This window comes from Cyprinus carpio, chromosome B19 (assembly GCF_018340385.1).
Source record: "Cyprinus carpio isolate SPL01 chromosome B19, ASM1834038v1, whole genome shotgun sequence".
Taxonomy (NCBI): Eukaryota; Metazoa; Chordata; class Actinopteri; order Cypriniformes; family Cyprinidae; genus Cyprinus; species Cyprinus carpio.
In genome coordinates, this window is record NC_056615.1 from 25,570,617 (window position 1) to 25,577,689 (window position 7,073).

The following is a 7,073-nucleotide window of genomic DNA, read 5'->3' on the forward strand; positions in this document are numbered from 1 at the left end:
AAGTGGATTATTTTGTCAACTGTTATCAGTGGTTTGTAAGTATTGTCATGATTTGGATCTTTTCGAAGTGTTAGTATAATGGGATCTCTTAGTAACTTACTGATATAAAAGTGGGAAATATTTGGAATTATTCTGTTTGACATGTTATGAGGTATGTAGTATTTAGGTATTAATACCCCGTTTCTATTTTATAACAAAATTTAATGTGCTTAAAATAAAAATCCCAAAAAAATATGCATTGTGTAATTTTACCTGTATGATTTTCAGGGTTCCCAAGGGTCCTTGAAATCCTTGAAAGTTTGTGAATCTAAAAAAAAAATTTTCAAGGCCCTGGAATGTTTTTGAAAATAAACATACATTGACACAGGTCCTTGAAAGTACTTGAATTTATTTTGTGCAAGAAGTTTTATATGAAAAAATACCATATTATTCCCTCTGGTCTGCTAATGTGTTATTTCACCAACACTTCGTGGCCTATGCGTACTAGCGTGCTTGATTTACATTAGTTACTCGCATTTACTTGTTACTAAGTGTTTCCCACGTGAGGTACTTTGTGTTGTACGTTGACATGATGTTAGAGTGACCATATTTCCTCTTTTCCCCAGACATGTCCTCTTTTTGGACCTAAAAAAATGCCTCTGGCCAGATGATTTATGAATCGCCCAAAATGTCGGGGATTCGGCTTTTGTTTTCTACAGTCCCCAGTGATTGTGTGCGTTTTTTTTGTATTAGAGCGCTGCAAGGGACTGTTTTCTTAATCCTGCTCCCACTGAATTTCTGACCATTATTGCCCGCTCCCGTGATTTTTCCCGTGAGCTCAGGATCTGTTGAGCAGTAAATCCTCCAGCATGGTCTATCAGCCATCTCTCTATCCTCAACCCGTGATCAGTCAAATCTGACTCCCGCAGCTCGTGTTGAATGCAGGGTTGCCAAGTCTGTTTTTGGCTACTTTTAAACTGTTAATGGGTTGATTTTCCTCCGTGGGTTAAAGGTTTGAAATGCTGCTTAAATTACATTTGACTGAAATGCTTGTATTGAAACATTTCACATTCTGCCTATGATAAAACTGTGCTAGATGTTAAGTTTTGTGAAGGAGGGCCACTGGTAGGAAGCTTTTAGCTGAGTTTATGATCAATAAGCATAACAGTAACTGTAAAAAAAATTATTTTAGGTATGGAAATACATTTTCACACTACTTTAACCACACCCCAGCCCCCCCGCCTGCACCCACTGTCCTCTTTTTGGAAAACTAAAATATGGTCACCCTACATGACGTTCATGCATGCACAAAACTACTATGATGATACCTCAACGTTTCACAGACACACCGTGAAATTAATGTTGAATTGCTTTGCTTGTTAAGATAATGTAAACCCATGAGGTAAGAGCATATTCATATATCTTAAAACTTCTGGTTACATGAACCTGAACTCTTTACAATAAAATCCATGCAAAAGTTAATATCAGATCATTTTAGAATACAGTATAGGATGTACCAAATATTCTTCAGTTTTATGCAAAACAGAAATACAACAAATAGAATATCAGATCTCTGTCAAAAAATAAATAAAATGTAAGCTTTTTTGCACAGTTATGTTTGAGACATGAAAACTGTAATTATGTATCTTACAAGATAACACGATGTAACCTCGCTCTCACTTGAAATGTATCCCCACATCAAGTCCTTGAAAAGTCCTTGATTTTGAAGTTAATCAAGGTGAGGGAACCCTGAATTTTGGTGAAGTTTACAGCCTATGTGAGTCCATCCATCCATCCACTAATTAATCACACATTTTTCTGAAATTAATTAATCCCACATAACATTAAAGTTTTTAAATAAACTCTACAGATTTAGAGATATTTGTGTAATGGCATCTTTTTTATGACTGAAGGCGAGTATCACTGATACCAATAATGATGTCTCTAGGAAATCGTTATTTTTTCCTCCTAAATTTTAACCATTGACTATAGAGCAGGGGTCACCAAACTTGGACACCGGCCCTTAAGGAATGCATTTGGTGTCGCTAGTCAATGCTTGTGTTTAGCACCAGCAAAAAATCCTGCAAAATTTCAAAATAAACACCGTGTGCAGACTCCCGATCATATTTCACATCACTGTATCCTTGCTAGGAGGCCAGAAATGGATGACGAGAGGTTCATTTACCCAACTTACCCATGTTAGAAAAAAACCTTAATACTACTTGTTTGTTTGAATGTTATTACAATGTTCTGCAGGGGAAGACCATCATCTGTCCTTGCACTTGTAGATGCACAGAATGGAGTCAGTGGTGAGAAAGGTGATCGTTGCATTTTGTTAAGTAGGCCGGCTCTTTCATGGATTTCTAACATTTTTTTTCTTACATTTTAGAAGTGTGAAAGATGTCTCCTTTATTCTTTCTGTTCAGAGCAACAAGGAAAACAATAAATCAGTATGTGGCCCCAAAAAAAGTCACCAGTGGTACTATATCAAAACAAAAGGTGATAAGTAGATCTGCACCCCTTCAGTTGAAGAATGATCTTACGGAGGACAGCTCTGGAATAAGAGATAAGAAAAAGGTTGTTAGACCGAAGACCAAAACTAATGTTGATCCTACCAAGCGTAACACATTAAGCCAGCTGGATCCTTCAAGACTCTCTGTTAAGGTTCAGAGGTTAAAAAATTATCTTCTTGCATAGTTGCTGTTCAAGATCATCCCACAGAATGGGCATTCCTGATGGAAATGTTTCTGTTATCTGATTAATTCTGTTGAAGGGATAGTTCACCCAAAAAGAAGTCATAATGTACTTGCCCTCAAGTTGTCCCAAACCTGTACGAGTTTCTTTCTTCTGTTGAACACAAAATATATTTTAAAGAATGTTGGTTAACAGACAGTTGAAGGTTGCCATTGACTTTTCATAGTATATTTTTTTTCCTACCATGCAAGTCAATGGCAACCTTCAACTGTCTTGAGGGTGAGTACATTATGACAACATCATCTTTTTGGGTGAACTATCCCTTTAATATTGATGTGAGTATTTTTTATGGTTTAATGTTGAGTGTGACTGCAAATGGCTGGTATGCACCAGGAACAAAGTAAGATGTCATTTCTATCATCTCTTACGGCTATCGTATTTTACATGCAATCTACTTGAATATTAAAATGGATGAAATGTTTCATATTGATTTTAGACTTTGTCTAATGTTTAATTGACAAATAAATGTCCAATTAAAAATGTGTTTCTTTCTTTGTTTGGTTTTTATTATATTTTATTGTAAAGGGGTAATAGTGTAAAAAAAGTGAATGCAACATTTTGATAATTTTTAGTAGTCCAATATTAAGTTAAATTCACTTTTACATTTAGTAAATATAGCACATTTGTTTTGGTTAAATTTCATCTAATATTTCAGTTATATCTACTCAATATTTTTAGTTTATTTGACATAGAATTACAGTTGTGGTGTTTTATAATTTTGATTATATCTAATTAATTTTATTTCTCATATAAAGTAATTCAGTTTATTCAGATTTTTACACAATTTTTTTTACTGACATTTACTCAATTTATACAGTATATTTAATTGATTTCACAGCTTTAAAATTTACTCAATTTTTTTGAGTGTAAAAATGTTTCACCAAAAAAATTGAGTAAATAATAGTTAAACTTTTTACAGTGTATGCCGGCGGCGGCAACAACAAAACTACAACGAGAAATAAAGGTACGCCTTTCTTTGTGTGAACATCTGGGCGGCATTATGCAAATCTTCCCACATAGTGATGTAGATATGTGGGGGCATGTTAGAACGAGCTGTTTCGGGGGGTGTGGATGAGTCTTAACTTGTTTTTATAAAGAATATCTCTTTGGATTTGAGACTTTAGTCTTTGCAACTTCACAGATCTTTTTTATTCACCAAGAGCTTGTAACACTCCAAAGAGAAAGGAAAATTTGAAATCGCATCATATGACCCCTTTAAACCAGATGAAATACAGATGCGGAGAAAAATTATGCTTATATATTAATGACCAAGATAGGAGACTTGTTTGTGGAAGACAGATAACTTTTTATCCATATTATAATTATTACACGTAAAAACAAAACAAAGACCACCAATATTTAAAAAACAAACAAAAAAAAAACAATTAAGAATAAAATTCCAGACAGAAGTGGGTTTTTTAAATGATGCTTAATCCAATTAATCTTAAAGGTGTTCATAGTGGTGAAATCTAAGTAATTAAGGCCACCATTCTCATATATTCATAATCAGTCTTTTTAATGTGTTTCGATTTCTCTATAGGAAATCAAATGGCATCAATATTTTTACTAGCATGGTTATCAAGATATAAAGATAAGGAGGCAATACTTTCAGCCTTCTTAAGGAGAACTTAACTCTCCCCTTTAGGGAGAGATCTCTTTGAAGCCAGAAGTTGAGTTTTCTTTTAATTTGATCAAACATGGGGTTAAAATTGAGAGAACATTATTTCAGCTGGTCTTTAACAATAATGTTTCCTAAGTATGTAACACTATCGTTTACAGAAATGTTACAAATATCTGTTAAACCAGTCTTAGCAGCCATAAGTTCGCATTTACTAATATTGAGATAGAGACCAGAGGCACTAGAAAACTTATTAATAACATTAACTGCAATTCGAATTTTACAACTTTATTTATTTATTTATTTTTAAAAAGGGTCGTATCTTTGGTTAACTGACTTATAAGAATTTTTCTATTTGCAATAGCGACACCCTTAAGAATACTTTCTTTAACATGCACAGATAATAATTGGGTTACAAGCAGGAAAAGATGTGGAGAGATAAGACCAATACAGGAAATACGTCATAAGTGGTCAAGTGTAAAGAAAGACCGCAAGTGTGGGTATGTGGACAAAGCAAAAGCAACACAAGTTTCTAAGGCTGTTAATCTTCCACCGGAAGAGGACGCGCGCGTGTCCGCGGCTGTAGGTGCACGAGAGCGTGAGCGTGCGTCAGGTGAGCTTGTGGAGCTCGCAGCGGCAGGTGCCACCTGACGTCATCACGGCGCTTAGTTACTCCACCAAAGATTTACAGACAATACAACAGCACTAAACTAAGATCAGCGCGATCCGATACCGGACTCGATCGATTCAGAAGAGCGCTGCAGAGCAGTGAATCACCTCGAGATCATTTCAAGCGGTTATTATTGATCGCGAAGTCTAAAGATGGGCCGTAAGAAACAGGAGGAAGAGCAAAACAACTCCGAGTATGGTAAGACTGTTTCTGAGTACAGTGAGAGCCTTTCTCAGGAGGATCCGCTATTATGGAACATGTCATCTGTTCAGACGTTTTTCAGTGTTACAATATATAATCAGTATATGAATCATATGTTGACTATATATTGTAACACTGAAGGACGTCTATATAATATGATAGAGAGTTGATAGAAGTTGGCAAGGTCATGCAATATCAGGAAATGGAACAATTGTGAATTACCTATAAATGCCTATAAATTTAAAAAAGCGTGAAAGGTAATATTTACATAGTGAATACTGTAATATTTACATAGTGAATACTGTAAATATATACATATATATACTACTCTCTAAAATTTTTTTTTGTGTGTGTGTGTGTGTGAGTATATATATATATATATGTGTGTGTTTGTGTGTGTGTGTGTGTGTGTGTGTGTAAATTCGAAATATTATATATATGAATCTTTTATGAAATAGAATTATATATATATATATATATATATATATATATATATATATATATAGAGTATATAATATATATATATACTGTAGCCTATATATTAAAGTCTTTTATAAATGTATCATATTTTATAAATTGTGTATATATAAAAAATAATTTATAAAACAAGATTTTAATAAAACATTTTTATATAAATTAATTAACTTTTATCCAGTAATCATGAATAACTATAAAAGTCATAGAAATTAATTCTGGATCCCTGTGTTTAGGGTGACTTTTTTGATAGTCTGTTATAAATTAAAAAACAAAATCACAAAAAATAATTGTAAAATGCTGTATCTTTTAGTCAGTAAACACATGTGTTGTATTCAGTATTCACAGTGACTGACTCTTGCAAACAATAGCTTGTTTTGTAAAGGTTGAGCTCGTGAACCTGATCCAGCGCTTATATTAAACAGACCTGAACCTGCCAAAACTGATCATTCAGTGCCCTTCGGTCCTACAGTCTGTTGAGAGAATTCACTTTCTGAGATGCTGTTGTGAAGTCACAGCTCATCCTGATCTTAAGTGTCAATCTTTATGATGCCATGATAGTTAAAGAGGCCATATCCATGCTTTACAATGCAATAATGGATAAAGAAGTCTTCATTCTTGCATGACTTCTCAGCATTGTTTCAACATTCAAAAGTCTCAGTGCTCTTCTTCCTGTGTACCTTTAAGCAACAGAAAAGAGACGTGTCTTTAAGATCTAGTTTCTTCTTTTAGTTTAATCTGAAGTCTCTCAAGATCTGTGGTGTTTGTTTGAGTCGATCATGGGTATTTTTCTTTCTGCTCACCCAGCACACGTCAGGAGAATGCTGGAGATAAGACATTTCTCTGGAGGTTTAGTTACTGGGTAACAAGTCTGCTGGTCAACATTTAAACTACACTCAGAAAAAAAAAAGGGACAAAAGTTGTCACTGGGGGACTGGGGCAGTACCTTTTCAAAAGGCACACCTTTGTACCTAAAGAGTCCATATTGGTACCTTAAAGGTACATATTAGTACCTAAAAGTGTACCTTTTGAAAAGGTACTGCCCCAGTGACAGCTTTTGTACTTTTTTTTCTGAGAGTGTAGGAAGAATCTAATTAATAAACGCATGCATGTTCTCCCTGTTTTAGAATAGCTGATGTCATTTTAGCATTTAATAGCTGCACTGTAAAAAAAAAAATCGTAAAATAACGGTAAAAAGTCTGGCAGCAAAGTTGCCAACCACTTACCGTCAAATTACAGTAAACAACCTTAAATTATTTTACAGAAAAATTTCGTTTTTTGAAAACGGATATTTACCGTAACATTTTCTGTATTTTTTTACATTCAAACTGCTGTAGAAAGAAAAAAAATCTCATAAAAAAATCTCGGTTGAATGTT